The 20,465-nt window shown below is 47.8% G+C and overlaps 1 protein-coding gene across 1 annotated transcript in view; it reads left to right on the top strand.

Annotated features, from left to right (window-relative positions):
* Positions 1-890: 890 nt before the first annotated feature.
* Positions 891-20,465, top strand: part of LOC129530052 (P2Y purinoceptor 8) — a 31,875-nt gene continuing 12,300 nt past the window's right edge. The window contains exon 1 of the mRNA XM_055376327.2: positions 891-1,178. The gene's annotated coding sequence lies outside the window, so the exon portion shown is untranslated. The remainder of the gene's footprint in view (positions 1,179-20,465) is intronic.

The raw sequence follows: 20,465 nt of genomic DNA, 5'->3' as shown, positions 1-20,465 counted from the left end.
AATTCAGCCTGTAACAGATACAAAACTCAGAAAATATATACTGAGCTCGCTGTTTGTAATAAACGGCCCCCCCTTTAATTTTTAAGACAGGGTCCTGCTCTGTCACCCAGGCTGGAGTGCAGTGGTGTGAGTTCAATTCAGTTCCGAACAGTGAGTACAGTGCAGTTCAGCTCACTGCAGCCTCAAGCTTCCAAATAAAAAACTGTCTTAGCACCATCCAATGACTACTGACTGCTTTTAAATAGTGAATACGCAGCCGGGCACAGTGGCTCATGCCCGTAATCCCAGCACTTTGGGAGGCTGAGGCGGGTGGATCACCTGAGGTCAGGAGTTCAAGACGAGCCTGACCAACATGATGAAACCCTGTCTCTACTAAAAAAAATACAAAAAAAAAAAAAAAATTAGCCAAGTGTGGTGATGTTTGCCTGTCTTCCCAGCTACTTGGGAGGCTGAGGCAGAATCATTTGAACCTGGGAGGAGGAAGTTACAGTGAGCCGAGACGGTGCCATTGCACTCCAGGTTGGGAGGTAGAGCGAGACTCAGTCTCAAAAGAAAACAAATAGTGACTATGGACATACATATTTTTAAAAATTAGTATTTTCACATAAAGCATAAAGTAATATCCAATATATCCAAGAGAAGCTGTCCTTAAGTTTAACCCACTTTCTAATCCTAAACTAACCCTTCTGAAGCAATGGTCCCACATACATGGAGGCCAAACTCATTTTTTTTTTTAAAAGCCAAATTGAAAAATACCGCATTAGGAGAAAAACACATAAAATCCCCCTCTGATTACCTGACCTCGCTCCCTGGGGCCCAGGGCCAAAAAGAGGAAGCTTTTCCATCTATTGTTGGTCTGGCCAGTTTCGTAACCGCCATGCACCAAGCTCAGTCTGCAGATGACAGATCGCAGCTAAGAGCAGCTTGCTGGGTCTCTGGAGGCTGCTGGTGTCTGTCTCAGGGTGCGGTGCAGGCACAGCCAGTGGGATTTTTTTCCCAGCAGAGCAGAGAGCTGGCCCTCCACTCCTGCTCCTGTGCGGAGCTCACTCCCATAGGGCAGCCGCCTCTGGACCAGGAGGAGGGTCCCCCAGGACCCCTTGCCTAGCTTGACGGCTGCTCAGACAAGCACCATCAGACCAGCATCACCCAGGACGTCTGCCCTCCCTGCAGCCACCATTGTAAGTCACGGGGACCTGGGAGTGTTCGGGTAGGAGAGGCTGCTCTGCAGAAATACCCCAGTTAGCAGGGCATATCCGGGCCAGAGACGCTGCTGAATGGCAGAGAAAGCCCTCAGCTCAGCCTCCCTTTGGGGTGTGTGATTTTTAACCCGGCCTCACCAGAGTCCTGCAAAAGGACACACAGCCTCCAGACAGGAGCTGTGCCATTTGCACAAGCTCTCGAGGGTCGCAGAGAGGGCTGAGGTTGACCTAAAACATACCCCCTTCTTGCACATCTTCAGACGTTGCTGCAAGAAAAGAGCAAAATCATCTTGTCCGTTTTAACGGAGATTCCCAGTTTGCAAGACAATTGTTCCTTTGACGAGGGGTACAGGCCAGCCCACGCCGAGATGCTGGGTTGGGTGGCTCTCGGGATGAAGAAAGTCCACCTTCTTTAAAATGCGCTCTCCCAGAAATCTTCTTAACACCTGTCTTTGGCTTTTATTTTGCTTTTGTTTTGTGGGGAGGAGAGGTTGTTCTTGGTTTTTCGCTAATAAAAATAGTTGACGTCGATTGAGTGAGGAGGAAGCAGCAGCCACTTTTACAAGGGCTTTATCTCTGGGATCTTTCCTTCCTTCCTTCCTTCACTCCCTCCCTCCTTCCTCCTTCCTCCTTCCTCCTTCCTCTTTCCTCCTTCCTCCTTCCTCCTCCTTCCTCCTTCCTCTTTCCTCCTTCCTCCTCCTTCCCTCCCTCCCTCCTTCCTCCTTCCTCTTTCCTCCTTCCTCCTTCCTCCTTCCCTCCCTCCCTCCTTCCTCCTTCCTCTTTCCTCCTTCCTCCTTCCTCTTTCCTCCTTCCTCCTTCCTCCTTCCCTCCCTCCCTCCTTCCTCCTTCCTCTTTCCTCCTCCTTCCTCCTTCCCTCCCTCCCTCCTTCCTCCCTCTTTCCTCCTTCCTCCTTCCCTTCCTCCTTCCTCCTTCCTCCCTCCTCCCTCTCTCCTCCTTCCTCCTTCCTTCTTCCTCCCTCTTTCCTCCTTCCTATTTCCTCCTTCCTCCTTCCTCCTTCCCTCCCTCCTTCCCTCCCTCCCTCCTTCCTCCTTCCTCCCTCCCCCTGTCCTCCCCTCCCCTCCGTTCCCCTCCCCTCCCCTCCTCTCCTCTCCTCTCTTCTCCTCTCCTTTCTTTCCTTTCTTGTCTCGCACTGTTGCCCAGGCTGGAGTGCAATGGTGCGACCTCTGCTCACTGCAACCTCCGCCTCCCAGGTTCAAGTGATTCTCCTGCCTCAGCCTCCCATGTAGCTGGGATTACAGGCGCCCACCCCCACGCCCGGCTAATTTTTTGTATTTTTTAGTAGAGATGGGGTCTCACTATGTTGGCCAGGCTGATCTCGAACTCCCGACCTCATGATCCACCCGCCTCGGCCTCCCAAAGTGCACCTGGCCTGATCTCTGGGATTTTCAAAACTTCGTGAGACAGGTGCTGTTACGATCATCCCTGTTTTACCAGTAACGGAAACTGAGGCAGACATGGAGGCGGGGGTGTTCAAGACCTACAACCAGAAAGAGGTAGAGGTGGGAGCTGAGTGTGGCTCGTTAGCCTTGAACCACTGCACTGGGGAATTAGTGATGAATGATACGTGACTGCCTTTGAAACAACCATGTCTCAGCCCAGGGCAGGTGGCCTGGGCTCCGTGGGCCCTCTCTCTGGAACTAGGACCATTCTGTCCCTCAACTGGGAGCCCAACCTGCCTACCCCTAGTGCTTGAGGCATAACTGTCTTCTATGGCCAGCAGTAGAAACTTGAGTCGAGCTAGCTGAAGTCAAGGTTGAAATTGTCAAATTGGATAATTAGGATTTCTATGGGAGCTTCAGGCATGGCTGGATCCAGGAGCTTACATGGTTATCAGTTTCTCCTCTTTCTCTTTCTCTCTTCCCACGTTTCAGCCCCACCTTTTTCTGCCTCCCTCAGCTGCAGGGTGTGGAATCACTGGAGGAAGACCACTTTCTCTATAGGGATGGAAAGAGGGTCTCTGGTAGCCTGGGGTCCCCATCTTTTCCGAGCAGAATCAAATGGGAAGAGGGTCTCTGGTAGCCTGGGGTCCCCATCTTTTCTGAGCAGAATCAAATGGGAAAAGAGACACCCTCTCTCTCCTGGCACCCACAAGTCACACCTCCTGAAGGGTTCCGACCAGCCATGTCAGAAACAAATGACCACTGCTTGAGATAATTTTTATGAACAGGGTGAGGTGGGCCCCCTAACTGGCCAGGCTTGGGCCACACCCCTCTCTTGGGTGATTGACAGTCTTGGGCCACACACCCCCATCTTCAGTGATTGACAGGCTTGGACCACACCCCCCTATCCTCAGTGATTGAAAGGCTTGGACCACACCCCTCTCCTCATTGATTGGAAGTCCTGGAGAACCACACAGCCCAGACAGGGAGTGACCCCAGGGGCGAGGGGTGCTGGGTGCACAGTTTCCATGGATGCAGCAGAGAGGTCAGGGCCAGTAGCAAGCTGGACCAAAGTGGACCAGAGGGAGGCGGTGGGGCTAACGTCCACATTGCCCCTGCCGCCTTCTGTCCATTCCATCACTCATTCACTCTGCATTCTCAGAGTGGCATTCATTCATGCATTCATTCATGCATTCATTCATTTACTCATTTGCTCCACACATTTCATCACTCATTCGCTCTGCATTCTCAGAGTGGCATTCATTCACTCACTCATTTCCTCATTTGCTCCACACATTCCATCACTCATTCACTCTGCATTCTCAGAGTGGCATTCATTCATTCACTCATTTACTCATTTGCTCCACACATTCCATCACTCATTCGCTCTGCATTCTCAGAGTGGCATTCATTCATTCACTCATTTACTCATTTGCTCCACACATTCCATCACTCATTCGCTCTGCATTCTCAGAGTGGCATTCATTCATTCATACATTCATTTATTCATTTGCTCCACACATTCCATCACTCATTGGCTGTGCATTCTCAGAGTGGCATTCATTCATTCATTCATTTACTCATTTACTCTACACATTTCATCACTCATTCACTCTGCATTCTCAGAGTAACATTCATTCATTCATTCATTTACTCATTTGCTCCACACATTCCGTCACTCATTGGCTGTGCATTCTCAGAGTGGCATTCATTCATTCATTCATTTACTCATTTACTCTACACATTTCATCACTCATTCGCTCTGCATTCTCAGAGTGGCATTCATTCATTCACTCATTTCCTCATTTGCTCCACACTTGTCATGAACTAGTGGGCATCATGCATTCACTCTTTCATTTATTCACTCCACTTTTAGGGAGAAAACCCTACACGTCATTGATTTATGTATTCACCCATTCGTTTATCAAGAAAGGCCTGTGTGCTACTCATTCGTTCATTCCCTCCACATTTGCAGGAATGAATCTCTGTGTGTCATTCATTAATTCCCTCCACATTTGTGGGGAATCCCTGGATGTCATTCATTCATTCCCCCCACATTTGCAGGGAATATCTGGGTATCATTCATTCATTCTCTCTACATTTGCAGAAGTGAATCTGGGGTATCATTCATTCATTCCCTCCACATTTGCAGGGAATCCCTGGATGTCATTCATTCATTCCCTCCACATTTGTGGGGAATATCTGGGTATCATTAATTCATTCTCTCTACATTTACGGAAGTGAATCCTGGGTGTCATTCATTCATTACCTCCACATTTGTGAGGAATCCTTAGGTGTCATTCATTCATTCATTTTCTCCACTGTTGCAGGAGTAAATCTCTGAGTGATATTCATTCCCTCTACATTTGTAGGGAATCCTTAGGTGTCAGTCATTCATTCCCTCCACATTTGTGGGGAATCTCTGGGTATCATTCATTCATTCTCTCTACATTTGCCAAAGTGAATCCTGGGTGTCATTCATTCATTCCCTCCACTTTTGTGAGGAATCCCTGGATATCATTCATTCATTCCCTCCACATTTGTGGGGAATCTCTGGGCATCATTCATTAATTTTCTCTACATTTGCAGAAGAGAATCTTGGGTGTCATTCATTCTTTCCCTGCACATTTGTGGGAATGAATCTCTGGGTGTCATTCATTCTTTCCCTCCACATTTGTGGGGAATCCCTGGGTATCATTCATTCATTCCCTCCACATTTGTGGGAGTGAATCCTAGGTATCATCCATTCATTCCCTCCACATTTGCAGGAGTGTACCCTGGATGTGATTCATTCATTCCCTCCACACTTGTGGAGTGAATCCTGAGTATCATTCATTTATTCCCTCCACATTTGCAGGAGTGAATCTCTGGGTATCATTCATTCATTCCCTCCACATTTGTGGGAGTGAACCCTGGATGCCATTCATTCATTCCCTCCACATTTGTGGGAGTGAACCCTGGGTATCATTCATTCATTCCCTCCACATTTGCCTGACTGAATCCTGGATGTCATTCATTCATTCTCTCCACATTTGTGTGGACGCTCTGAGTGTTATTCATAAATGCACCCATTCATTCCCTCCACAGTCATTGGGAATGTCACACACACACACACCCTGCATTTACCAAGACCAGCCTGGGTGCACAGCTCTAAGCTAAGGACGGCAGACCCAAAGGAGTTTGCAGCAGGTACCTGGTGGGGAGGAGAGGGTCTTCATGGAGGCAGGAGCTGGCACCCATGGGCTGGAATGAAATGCAGATTTCCAAGAGGCTCTGGCAGGTCCATGGTGGACTGATGCCCCAAGAAGGAGGGTTGAAGGTGTCACTCAAGACTGTGCTGGGTGCAGACAGGCATAAGGAGCTGCATGGGGCAGAGGAATCACAGGAGCTAGGGCAAGGAGATATCTGTGAGTTGGTCCCACCGCTGTGGGGACACAGCCTTCTGCAGGGCCAGGTAGACCACTGTACCAAGGAAACTGGCATAAGCACATCATCTGTGCCTGACAGCGAGCAGGGGAAACACCACCCCAGCCTTTGAGTAGTAGTCACTTGGTAGCTTTGCATTCACCCCTTCCCGGGAGGGTGGTTTAGAGCAGAACCAGGCAGTGAGATTCCTCAGCTCGTTCTGCCTCTCCAGGAATAACTCAGGCAGGCTGAGGGGCTCCTGGGGGCTCAGCTGTTAGTGATACACTGGGGACCCTGTTGAGACCCACTTCTCTTCTCCTTTTTTTTTTTTTAGACAGAGTTTTGCTCTTGTTGGCCAGGCTGGAGTGCAGTGGCACGATCTTGGCTCACCGCAACCTCCACCTCCCAGGTTCAAGCGATTCTCCTGCCTCAGCCTCCCAAGTAGCTGGGATTACAGGCATGCACCACCACACCTGGCTAATTTTTTATATTTTTAGTAGAGACGGGGTTTCACCATGTTAGCCAGGATGGTCTCGATCTCCTGACCTCGTGATCCACCTGCCTCGGCCTCCCAAAGTGCTGGGATTACAGGCGTGAGCCACCGCACCTGGCCCGGCCTCCTCTTTTTTACTTGTATTCTGACTTGTCCCCAACCCCTGCAAAGAGCAGGTGCAAATGCACCCACCTGCCCAGCAGGCGCAAATGCACCTGCCCAGCAGGCCAGGACTATGCTCCAGCCTCAGGGAGCACCAGGATGATACACTTCAGGTCTCTTCTCCTTGGGGAGCTCTCAGTATGCAGTATGGTCCCTGAAATCCCCTTGGGAGGGCAGGGAGGATGAAACAGGCAGCCGGAGACAGGTGCAGAGTTCAGGCTCAGAGGCGCAGGTGTGTTTCCACTCAGATGTGTGTATTTGGAGATTATTGCAAACCAGAGTGTGGCATCTTCTACATGCCCAGAAAACCTATGGTCTGGGTCCCAAGCACCACGCCCCTTGTCACTCATGGCCCAGGTTCCTTATGCCCTCTGCACCTCAGTGTCCCCATATGTAAAGCAAAGATGATAAGTGCGTCTTCCTAGGACGGGAGCACAAAAAAAGTTTGCAAACATTCAATGTGACGTCTGCTCTAGGAACAGGCGATGTCACCTGAGGACTCAAGCACACTTGACCTTCTCCTTCCCTGTCATCTCCAGGTAGCTAGGAAGGAAGCTCTGTGTGGCCGGGAAAGACAAGGAGGAAATTGAAACAATGCTGGACTTGAGAACTTGGACGCCTTTCACTGTGGCTTCCTGAGGGACACCGTGAGGTCACTGGTTCACACAGTGGTGGCCACTGCTTCCCCTCCACTCACGCCCAGCCAAGGTCAAATCAGCCATAGTGACCACAGACAGGGAAGGCGTGTGCAGCCGGCCCCAGACACCCCGGTGGGGACCTGAAGGATGAGGAGGCCAGGCTGACTACAGCCCCAGTGACCGCTGCAGCCCCCAAAAGCGGAAGCTCGGCCCTGGCGCTGCCCTGTCCTGGGGAAAAAGGGTCACCCTGGCCGCGGCCGGGGCTCTGTGAGGGACAGGAAGACCCAAGCAACAAGGGGGGGAGCACTGAGACTGCAGGAGCATTCAGGAGTCAGCGTGGGCAGGGAGTCAGCCAGGAGGGTGTAGGGGAAGGGCCAGCTCAGACGCAGGAAGTAAAACAGAAACCTGAGGAATGTCCTTCCTGCTTCAAGAGACAATTGTTTCTTGTTGAGATTATGCTTGACATGAACTCACCGTTTTAAAGCGAATAACTGGGGGACATTTAGGACATTCACAGTGCTGGGCAACAGCCGCCTCTGTCTATTTCCACCACTTTGTCATTCCTGCAAAAGGAAACACCCCCTTTAGGGGGAAAGTCACTCCTCATTTCCCCATCCCCAGCCCCAGCCATGGTCATCTGCTTTCTCTCTATATGGATCAGCATGTTCTGGGCATTTTATTGAAATGGAGTCCTACACCATGTGGCCTTCTGTGTCTGGCTTCTCTCCCTGAGCATGATGTCTTCAAGGTTCATCCACAGTGTAGCCTCGGTCACAGCCTTGTTCCTTTTCATGGCTGTATACTATTCCACTGTGTGCATGGGGGGGCCACATTGTGTTTATCTGTCTGTCTGTTGACGGACACTTGGGCTGTTTCCACCTTTTGGCTGTTGTGAAGAGTGCTGCAGGGAACGTTCATATGCAAGTTTTTATGGGTGCAACCATTTTTTGTTGTTGTTGAGACAGAGTTTCACTCTTTTCACCCAGCCTGGAGTGCAATGGCGTGATCTCCGCTCACTGCAACCTCCGCCTCCCGGGTTCAAGCGATTCTCCTGCCTCAGCCTCCCAAGTAGCTGGGATGACAGGTGCCTGCCACCACGCCCAGATAATTTTGTATTTTTAGTAAAGACAGGGTTTCACCATGTTGGCCAGGCTGGTCTTGAACTCCTGGCCTCAGGTGATCCACCTATCTCAGCCTCCCAAAGTGCTGTGATTATAGGTGTGAGCCACCACACCCAGCCTCACCCCTTTTTATATGAGATATTTTCTAATGCTACCTTCACTTACCAAAATGACATGCAGAAATAATGTATTATACATATAATTATATATACACATAAGGAGATCTATAAAATATGTTGTATGTAATTTTATATATGCTATGTTCAATATGTTATATATAATACACAAATTATATATAACATATAAATGATACTATACAATATATTGTATATAATTATTAAATATACATACTATATAACATGTTTAATTTATTATAAAATAAGTTGTAAATTATTATATAACAATAATATATAAATAATATATGTAATATTATATAATAATAATTTATACATTATATCACTTTATATGATTATGTATATTATTTACATATTAAATTTACATATCCATATAGCCTTAATTACAATATAAAAGAGAAACAAAAGTAAATAAAATGTTAATAAGGTAATATTTAATTTAATGTGTACACATTTAGCCATAATTTACAGTAAGGCATCATTAAGGGGCTGGGCACAGTGGTTCACGCCTGTAATCCTAGCATTTTGGGTGGCCAAGGCAAGTGGATTGCCTGACCTCAGGAATTTGAGACCAGCCTGGGCAACATGGTAAAACGCCCATCTTTGCTAAAATACAAAAATGTAGCTGGACGTGGTGGCGCACACCTGTAGTTCCAGCTACTTGGGAGGCTGAGGCACGAGAACTGCTTGAACCCCAGAGGTAAAGGTTGCCGTGAGCTGCCATGAAGCCACTGCACTCCAGGCTGGACGACCGAGTGAGAATCTGCCTTCAAAAGAAGAAAAAAGACATTATTAAGGGCTGGGTGCAGTGGCTCAGACCTGTAATCTCAACACTTTTGGAGGCTGAGGCAGGAGGATTTCTTGAGTCTAGGACTTGGAGACCAGCCTGAGCAACAAACTGCAATCCTGTCTCTCTAAAAAAAAAAAAAGACATTATTACATCATTAAGGAATCAGATGTTTGCTTAACAAATTCTCCACCTGTCTTTATTTGTCTCCAGCTTTTACCTAGGAGGAGAATTGGTGCATGACATGGTTAACTATTTGAGGACACACGAGGTGATTTTTGGAGTCAATTTGCAAACATGCAGGACTCGAATGGGACACAGAGGATTCTAGTTTTTGCTCATGAAGGTGCCCCAGCTGCTGCTGCTTCTTCTTCTTCTTCTTCTTCTTTTTTTTTTTTTTTTACAGGGTTTTGCTCTGTCACGCAGGCTGGAGTGCAGTGGTGTGATCTCAGCTCGCTGCAACCTCCGCCTCCCAGGTTCCAGCAATTCTCCCGTCTCAGCCTCCCGAGTAGCTGGAATGACAGGCACCTGCCATGACACCCAGCTAATGTTTTTTGTATTTTTAGTACAGATGAGGTTTTGCCTTGTTGACCAGGCTGGTCTCGAACTTCCGACCTCGTGATCCGCCCGCCTCAGCCTCCCAAAGTGCTGGGATGACTGGCGTGAGCCACCGCGCCCGGCCTGTAATGTTAATTTCTTGTGCTGAGGGGTAGCCTAGGATGGGTACTGCTTTGAAATCTTTTAAAATATCCTTTTCTGTGGGCCTGAGAACCTCCCTTAGGTCACAAAGAGAACAAAGAAATGAGTCTCTGTCTATGATCACTGCTACCTTGGGACCCTTTCACCTTTCACAGGAGAGAGATTGAAACTGGCTCACACGTGGGGAAATACGTATACTGGAGGCTTGTCACAGCTGAGGGTTCCCGTCATTGGGGGTTTGGGTCCAGGGAGCAAGAGAAAAACACACTCCTTTGTGTTCAAAGATGAAAATCTTTCCTGGGTTTAGGGGAGCCCAGCTTTGGGTGGAAGGGAGCCCAGCTTTGGGTTTAGGGGAACCCAGCTTTTTAGGTCTATGAGGGCCCAGCTTTGGGTTTAGGGGAGTCCAGCTTTGGGTCTAAGGGAGCCCAGCTTCGAGTTGAGGGGAGCCCAGCTTTGGGTTTAGGGGAACCCAGCTTTGGGTTTAGGGGATCCCAGCTTTGAGTTTTAGGGGAACCCAGCTTTGGGTTTAAGGGAGCCCAGCTTTGTGGTTAAGGGGAGCCCAGCTTTAGGGGAGCCCAGCTTTGGGTGGAAGGGAGCCCAGCTTTGGGTTTAGGGGAACCCAGCTTTTTAGGTCTATGAGAGCCCAGCTTTGGGTTTAGGGGAGTCCAACTTTGGGTTTTGGGGAGCTCAGCTCTGGGTCTAAGGGAGCCCCTCTTTGGGTTTTAAGGAAGCCTGTTTTTGAGTCTAAGGGAGGGTAGCTTTGGGTTTTAATGGAGCTCCTGTTTGGGTTCTTTCTTTTTTTTTTTCTTTAGACAAATTTTTGTTCTTGTTGCCCAGGCTGGAGTGCAGTGGCGCAATGTCGGCTCACCGCGAACTCTGCCTCCCGGGTTCAAGCAATTCTCCTGCCCCAGCCTCCTGAGTAGCTGGGATTACAGGCATGCGCCTCCACACCCGGCTAATTTTGTATTTTTAGTAGAGATGGGGTTTCTCCATGTTGGTCAGGCTGGTCTCGAACTCCCAGCGTCAGGTGATCCACCCACCTCAGCCTCCCAAAGTGCTAGGATTACAGGCATGAGCCACCGCGCCTGGCTCCTGTTTGGGTTTTAAGGAAACCCCGCTTTGGATCTAAGGGAGCCCAGCTTTGACTTCGGGCAGGAACAAGGTAGTTGAGACCGTGTCGGTTTCTTCTCCAGGGATCTTTCTCTTTGACTGCTTTGCTGAGCACATGGCTGGAAACAGGATGAGCAGAATCCACCAAATCACAATTAAAGTATCCTAAGGCAAGTCCGCGTCAACTCACCCTGAGCAACGCTCTTTATTTATTTATTTATTTAAATTAAAATAATTGATTTTATCTTTTATTATACTTTAAGTTTTAGGGTACATGAGCACAACGTGCAGGTTTGTTACATATGTATACATGTGCCATGTTGGTGTGCTGCACCCATTAACTCGTCATTTAGCATTAGGTATATCTCCAAATGCTATCCCTCCCCCTCCCCCCACCCCACAACAGTCCCCTGTGTGTGATGTTCCCCACCCTGTGTCCATGTGTTCTCATGGTTCAATTCCCACCTATGAGTGAGAACATGCCGTGTTTGATTTTTTGTCCTTGCGATAGTTTGCTGAGAATGATGGTGGCCAGCTTCATCCATGTCCCTACAAAGGACATGAACTCATCATTTTTGATGGCTGCATAGTATTCCATGGTGTATATGTGCCACATTCTTATAAATGGTGCTGGGAAAACTGGTAAGCCATGTGTTGAAAGCTGAAACTGGATCCCTTCCTTACACCTTATACTAAAATTAATTCAAGATGGATTAAATACTTAAATTTAGATCTAAAACCATAAAATCCCTAGAAGAAAACCTAGGCACTACCATTCAGGACAAAGGCATGGGCAAGGACTTCATGTCTAGAGCAACGATCTTTAAACAGAGAGCAGCTGTTAGGAAGTCAAGCCTGCAAACCTTCCTGTCACCTCTCTCTCGTCTGTTAAATGAATCTGTCTGCCATAACCTGCTAAAACCATGGGCACTGTGGCTCAGTAACGGCAGAAGTGCTTAAATTTCAGCATACGTGCTATTTCCACACTCTTCTTTTGCAGCAGGGCAGGAGCCACACACTCAACCACTTTGGGTTTTTCTTTTTTCACCAAATGGCATTTCATGTTAATTAGCTTAATTCCACGTACAGTGGCTTCCTGCCTTCCAGAGTGAGGCCGATTTTGCAGCTGTTGTTGAGACACCCATACACACACACACACACACACACACACACACACACACACACAAATTAATTTTGTTTCAAAAGGGGCTTCTTATGTTTCTCAGAATCTGCTCTCTGGCCAGCGATGAAGCCCCGTGCTATATACTCTGAGAATGAGATACAGAAATCAGAGAAACGCGGCCGCTGCCTTTGCAGAAGACACAGATCAAAATCTCCACGGGGCGTCTGCGGAGGACAGCATGCAAATCTCGCTGGGCAAACGGTCTGCTTGGTTGGGTGATGCAATACAGGAAAATCAACACACAGCGACAGAGCTCAGAGCATTTCCTACGCGTTTTTGTGCTTAGCTAGGAGGATTCTTGCCTTGTGATCTGAGGCCGACGCCAGCAGGTCCTCTATCCCCTGACGCCTGCCAGCTGCCAGTTCACTGGGGCTGGTGGGTCACTTTGAAGTCAGTAGAACACAGAGTTCGTTCAGAGGCAGGTGTTATCGCAGAAACAGGGGTCACTGAGTCTACAAAGATGGGGAACTTTGAGGGTGCGAGGGTTGAAAGCTGAGCTCCACTAAACCCAAAGCTGGACTCTCCTAATCCCAAAGCTGGACTCTCCTAAACCCAAAGCTGGGCTCCTTAAACCCAAAGCTGGGATCCCTTAAGCCCAAAGCTGGGATCCCTTAAACCCAAAGCTTGAAGAAAATGTGACTACCTGGCCAGGCACGGTGGCTCACGCCTGTAATCCCAGCACTTTGGGAGGTCGAGGCAGGTGGATCACCTGAGGTCGGGAGTTCAAGACCAGCCCGGCTAACATAGTGAAATCCCATCTCTGCTAAAAAACACAAAACTTAGCCAGGCGTGGTGGCAGGTGCCTGTCAGCTACTCTGGAGGCTGAGGCAGGAGAATGGCTTGAACCCGGGAGGCGGAGGTTGCAGGGAGCCGACGTTGTGCCATTGCACTCCAGCCTGGACCACAGAGCAAGACTCAGTCTCAAGAAAAAAAAAATGTATTGCATGCTGCAGAGTGACCTAAAGGTCAGAGGGTGCAGGGACCGTCTTCTTGTGACCAGCATTCAATGAGAGTTCCGGTACTTCATCTGTTGGTATCTCTAGATTTTAGTCACCCCGAGACCTGTCGGCTGGCATGTCTCGGCGGTATTAATTTGCAATTCCCTGATGAGCTACGACATGGAGTGATTTTTTGTAGGTGAATTTGCCACCTGCAAAGCATCTCTGGTGAGGTGACCCATGTTTAAATGGGTTTTTTTTTTTTTCCAGTGGTTGAATCTTAAGAGTTTTTTTGGCACATTTTGCATACTGGTTCTTTGTTTTAAAAAAAGTTCTTTTATTTTCTTTTTATTTTACTTTAAGTTCTGGGGTACATGTGCAGAACATGCAGGTTTGTTACATAGGTATACACGTGCCATGGTGGTTTGCTGCACCCATCAACCCGTCATCTACATTAGGTATTTGTCCTAATGTTCTCCCTCCCCTATCCCCCAACCCCCCGACAGGCCCTGGTGTGTGACGTTCCCCTCCCTGTGTCCATGTGTTCTCATTGTTCAACTCCCACTTATGAGTGACAACATGCAGTGTTTGGTTTTCTGTTCCTCTGTTAGTTTCTGAGAATGATGGCTTCCAGATTCATCCATGTCCCAGCTACACAGGAGGCTGAGACAGAAGGATCTCTTGAGGCCAGGAGTTCGAGGCTGCAGTGAGCGGTCATTGCACCACTGCCCGCAGCTTGGTTGACAGAGCAAGGCCCTGTCTCAAAAAAAAAAAAACCCGGGAAGCGCAAGCTGCAGTGAGCCAAGGTCGTGCCACTGCAGTCCAGCTCAGGAGACAGAGGGAAACTCTGACTCAGCCAATAAAAAAAAAAAAAAGAAAGAAAAGAAAGAAACATGTCAACCTCTGTTGCTGTGATGAAAATATGAGTTGAAACCTCTCACCCTTCAGGCTAGTTGCTGTCACCCTTGTTGATGAGGGTATGAGAATGAGTGTTGCCCTTGTCTATTAGCTGTAAGCACATATTGGTGAAATTTATTGGGTGGATATTTGGTGATATTCCCTGTGTTTCTATCTTCTGGAAGGAATTGTAGAGAATCAATATAATTTCTTCCTTAAATGTTGGGGAAAATTCATCAGTAAACCCATCTGGGCCTGGAGCCTTTTGTTTGGGAAGGTTATTAAATTATCGATTCAATTTCTTTAAGAGATATAGGCTCACTCAGATTGGCTGTTTCTTCTTGTGTGAGTTGTCAGATTTTATCCTTTTGTTCTTTTCATCAAGGTGATCAATTTTATGGGCACAGAATTGTTTATAATATTTCTTTATTATCTTTTTAATGTCCATGGGATCTGTAGTGATGTCTCCTCTTTCATTTACAGTATTAGTAACTTGTGTCCTCATTCTTTGTTGTTGTTGCTGTTAGCCTGGCTAGAAGCTTATTACTCTCATTGATTGTTATTTCAAAGAACAAGCCTATGGTTTTGATTTTTGTCTATTGACTTGCTGTTTTCAATTGCACTGATTTCTGTCCTCTATGGATTTCCTATTTTCAAATCCACTGATTTCTCCTCTAATCTAATATTTATGATTTCTTTCTTTCTTCTTCTATTAGATTTAATTTGCTCTTCTTTTTCTAGTTTCTTGAGGTGGAAACTTAAATTATTGATTTTAGATCTTACTTCCTTTCTAATACAGGCATTCCATTAAAAATATGCACACCCTTCAAATCAGCAGATCTTCTCCTAGAAATTGATCCTAGAAAATGTTCTCACAGGTATGCACAAAAATACTTACAGAGGAGTGTGTGTAAGCACACAGGCTGAAGCAGAGTTGAGCCATCCAAATCCCCTCACTGTGGGGCATATGATTAGAGACACCACAAGACATTCACAAAGGTGGTCACTGGTGTATGTCCTACTATGCAAAATAAAACTTACCTGTGTCTGAAAGGAGGCTCCAGAGCAAACAAACTCCCAGAGGTTACTTCTGAAGGGAAGTGGGACCTGGAGGGGAAAGATACAAAGACAAACACGAATACAGAGCTCTCTATTTCTCTTTATTCTTTTACTCATAACAAGTGTGTGTGTGTGTTCTGTAATTGGAAGGTCTAAAAATTCAACCAAAGTTGAAAACTCAATGGTGTCTGGAAGTTCAGAAGAGGTTGCATCTGCTTCTGTGGCTGAGGGGACTTGGAATGTGGGAACCTGGAAGTGGTGGTATCAACCCTGGTTTTATTAGGATAAGTTGGAGTTCAGTGGGGAGGGACCACCAGAAAGGCAGACAGCAGGGGGCAGGAGGCTTCTGGTATGTTCCATGATAGTCTTTGCACCATGAGCCCACCACCTAGCCTCTCTGTTTTCCCAGCCCCTGCTATCTATGTTCACATAAAAACATACCTGTGCCGGGTGCAGTGGCTCACACCTGCAATCCCAGCACTTTGGGAGGCCGAGGTGGGTGGAACATAAGGTCAGGAGTTCGAGACCAGCCTGGCCAACATGCTGAAACCCCCATCTTTACTAAAAATACAAAAAATTAGCCGAGCATGGTGGCAGGCGCCTGTAGTCCCAGATACTCAGGAGGCTGAGACAAGAGAATCGCTTGAACCCGGGAGGTGGAGGTTGCAGTGAGCCGAGATCGTGCCACTTCACTCCAGCCTGGACAACAGAGCGAGACTCTGTCTCAAAAAATAAATAAATAAATAAAAGATACCTGTGCCACTTCAGCTTCCCATACTGAAAACCACCAACTCTCTTCCTACTTCCTCCCTCCCAAAAGGACCTGTCTGTCACCCTACAACCTCTCTGCAATCTCTTATCTACAGTCTGCCTTCTGCAATCTCTCTAGTTTATATGATCCCTGTTTGCAAAAGATATGTTGGTCATAATTTCTGCTTCCCTGCTGTACACACACACACACGCCTGCCAGCACCATTTTTCATTTTAAAAGCATTGGTGTCCATCATACAGAGAAATGCTTAGGATTGGAAACAGGAGATACCAATGGAAGGTTCCACATGAGTCAAGAACTTCTCTTTGTCATTGCTTCTGGCCACAGATCTGACGTCTGACCCCTCCCCAGCTCAGGGGCCCAAGAGATGCTTTAGCTCATGTTCCATCTGTCTTCCTGAAGACCAGGTCTCCTCCTCTGTGATGGGGTGGGAGGTCCGTGATGGCAAGGCAATGAGGGGCACGTGCAGGCATTTTAAGGAATTGCTCTTCATCCACAGCTGGTCACTAACCATGACGAGACCACTGTCCCTTTCCACGACACCAGCTTCTTGCTAGGAACATCTGCCTGGGGTCTTTCCTCTCCCCGAAAGCCTCTTGCAGACATTCTTTGGAAAGTACTCCTGAGCTCTGTGTGTTTGTTGAAGGCTGCTCTTGTTACACAGTTGCTTGAGGGCAGGTTTCTCAGCCTTAGCACTGCTGACATTTCAGCCCAGATGATCCTCTGTGGTGGGGCCATCCTGTGTACTGTAGGGTGTTGAGCAGTGTCCCTGGGATCTACCCACCAGATGCCAGACGCATCTTCCCAATTATGATACCTGAATCATTCACATTTGCAAACTATTGAATGGATAAATAATTGATGCATAGATAAATAATTGATAGATGATTGATGAACACGTATATGTGATTGTTAGATAACTGATTCACAGATGATAGATGTAATTAATAGATAACTGATTGGTAGGTAATTGATATGAATAGATGACAGATCCATAGAAAAATGATTGATTCATAATTGATAGATATGATTGCTAGATAGATAAGTAATTGATAGAGAGAAGATTGATAGGTAGATAGATGATCGATTGATAGATAATTGATATAGATGATAGATCAAGGGTTGCAAGGTGATTGTCTGATTGATAGATGATTGATATAGATAGAAGATAGATGATGGATGGATGACAGGCGTTAGATCAACAAAGGGATTCATGGATACACAGATGGTGAATTTCTTCTTCTTCTTCTTCTTCTTTTTTTTTTTTTTTTTTTTTTTTTGAGATGCAGTCTTGCTCTGTCGCCCAGGCTGGGGTGCAGCGGCACAATCTCAGCTCACTGCAACCTCCGCCTCCCAGGTTCAAGTGCTTCTCCTGCTTCAGCCTCCCAAGTAGCTGGGATTAGAGGCACCCGCCACCACACCTGGCTAGTTTTTGTATTTTGAGTAGACACGGGGCTTCACTGTGTTGGCCAAGCTGGTCTCAAACTCCTGACCTCAGGTGATCCACCCCCCTCGGCCTCCCAAAGGTCTGAGATTACAGGTGTGAGCCACTGCTCCAGGCTGATGGTGAATTTCTTATGCTCATGCCAGGTTGTCAACCTCAGCACTGTAGATATTTGAGGCTGGATGCTTCTCTGTGGTGGGGACCCTCCTGTGCATGGTAGGGTGTTGAGCGCCATCCCTGGGCTCCACCCACCAGATCCCAGTAGCATCCTTCCTTAAGTTGTGACAACCGGGGATGTTTCCTACATTTCCAACTATTCTTGAGGGTGGGGGAAGCCTTCTAGGTGACCCTTGTTCTTCTAGACCTCGCATCAGCCACCCTTGGCTACCTCTCAAACGTCTACATGACCCATTATATTTCTTTTTTTTTTTTCTTTTTGAGACAGAGTCTCGCTTTGTCACCCAGGCTGGAGTGCAGTGGTGCCATCTAGGCTTACTGCAAGCTCTGCCTCCCGGGTTCATGCCATTCTCCTGCCTCAGCCTCCCGAGTAGCTGGGACTACAGGCACCCGCCACCACGCCCGGCTAATTTTTTTTTTCTTTTTTGTATTTTTAGTAGAGAAGGGGTTTCACCGTGTTAGCCAGGATGGTCTCCATCTCCTGACCTCGTGATCTGCCCACCTCAGCCTCCCAAAGTGCTGGGATTACAGGCATGAGCCACCGCGCCCAGCCGACCCATTATATTTCTAAATCGATATCAAGGACTCTTGCTCAAACAGGTCTGGGTGCACTAACAGTGACCCTGAGGCCACATTGTAAAATCCGGAACAACTTGGTCATAGGAGGTGTCCCAAAGCTGGATTCTTCCTGTGACCCTTGTAGGTCAGCACCAGGTGTATACCTGTACCTCCTCCCTCCTGGAGCTGGAAGGGGTCTGATGCCTGGGTCATGGAGAGCTCTGGACAGCCCCTGTGCCGTAGATCCACATGTCAAAGGTCAAGAAGATGTCTTGGCCCCTGCAGGGAGATGCTTGAGCAGGGAGCTCTGAGCCTTGCTTCCTTCCCTACCCTAGTGGTTCAATGCAACCATGGCAGGTGAGGAGAGGGTCCTATGCAGCCATTCCTCCTGGGCTTTGGCAAATCACATCATAACCTATATGCTCCACTCTGCTAGTGTTGGACATTTCTCAACAGTAAGTCAACCAAAGAAACGGGGACTGCATGAATACATGTTGTTGTTGTTATTGCTTTGCAGTGCCATCTTTATATCTTCAAGTCTTGAGATCCTTGTCTTCCATTGAGTTTCTGAGGCCCATTGGCTTGTTCCTCATTTCTTTCTCTTATCCTATAATCTTGTGCTTTTCATGCTTTATCTTTCTTTTAAGGTTCTTCCTCTCTTTTATTTGGTATGATGACGCTTTCTCTAATTTCTTTGAAGTCTGTTGGTTAAAACTTTTCCTCTCTTTTCTCAGTATATTGGTTTGCGACAGCTGCCATAACTAATTACCACTGATGTGGTGGCTTAAATAAGAGCAATGCATTCTCTCCCCATCCTGGAGACCAGAAGTCTGAGATGAAGGTATTCGCAGGGTTGGTTCCTCATTAGAGCTCTGAGGGAAAATCTGTTCCAAGCTTTGCTGCAGCTTCTGGTGATTTTCTGGAAACAATTGGCATTTCATGGTGGATAGAAGCATCCATCCATGCATCATCTATTCATCCATCCACCCATCTACCCACCCACCCATCTACCCACTCATCCATCCATCCACCCATCCATCCACCTACCCATCCACCCACTTATCCATCCATCCACCCATCCATACATCTGCCCATCCATCTACCCATCAACCCATCCATTCATCCACCCACACATCCAGCCACCTAAACACTGATCCATCCATCCGCCCACCCACCCACCCACTTATCCATCCATCCACACATGCATACACCTATTCGTCTATCCATCCACCCATCTATCCATCTACCCATCCTCATCCATTCATCATACATCCATTCACCCATCCATCTACCCATCCTCATCCATTCATCATACATCCATTCACCCATCCTCCCACTCACCCTTCTATCCACCCATCCATCCACCCACACGTCCAACCACCTAAACACTGATCCATCCATCCACCCACCCACTTATCCATCCATCCATCCATCCATCCACACACCCATACACCTATTCATCTATCCATCCACCCATCTATCCATCCACCCATCCATCTACCCATCCTCATCCATTCATCCTCCATCCACTCACCCATCCTCCCACTCATCCATCTATTCACCCATCCATCCACCCACCCATCCACCTACTCATCTATTCATTCACCCATCCATCCACCCATCCATCTACCCATCAACCCATCCACCCACACATCCACCTATCTAAACACTGATCCATCCATCCACCCATTCACCACCTACCCACCCATTCACAAACCCGCCTACCATTCATCCACCCACCCATCCACCCTCCCCTCCACCCACCCATCCACCTACTCATCTATTCATCCACCCATCCATACATCCACCCATCCATCTACCCATCAACCCATCCACCCACACATCCACCTATCTAAACACTGATCCATCCATCCACCCATCCACCCACCCACCCACTCACCCATTCACAAACCCACCCACCATTCATCCACCCACCCATCCAGCTACCCATCCCCATCCATTCATCATCCATCCATCCACCCATCCACCCATTCATCCATCTATTCACCCATCCATCCACCCACCCATCTACCTACTCATCTATACATCCACCCACCCAGACATCCACCCATCCATCTACCCATCAACCCATCCACCTACACATCCACCTATCTAAACACTGATCCATACATCCACCCATTCACCCACCTACCCACCCATTCACAAACCTACCTACCATTCATCCACCCATCCACCCTCCCATCCACCCACCCATCCATCCACACATCCATGCATCCATCCATCCACCCACTCATCCATCTATCCACCCATCCATCCACCCACCCATCC

Source organism: Gorilla gorilla, chromosome X (genome assembly GCF_029281585.2).
Source record: "Gorilla gorilla gorilla isolate KB3781 chromosome X, NHGRI_mGorGor1-v2.1_pri, whole genome shotgun sequence".
NCBI lineage: Eukaryota > Metazoa > Chordata > Mammalia > Primates > Hominidae > Gorilla > Gorilla gorilla.
This window is presented reverse-complemented; position numbering and strand designations above follow the sequence as displayed.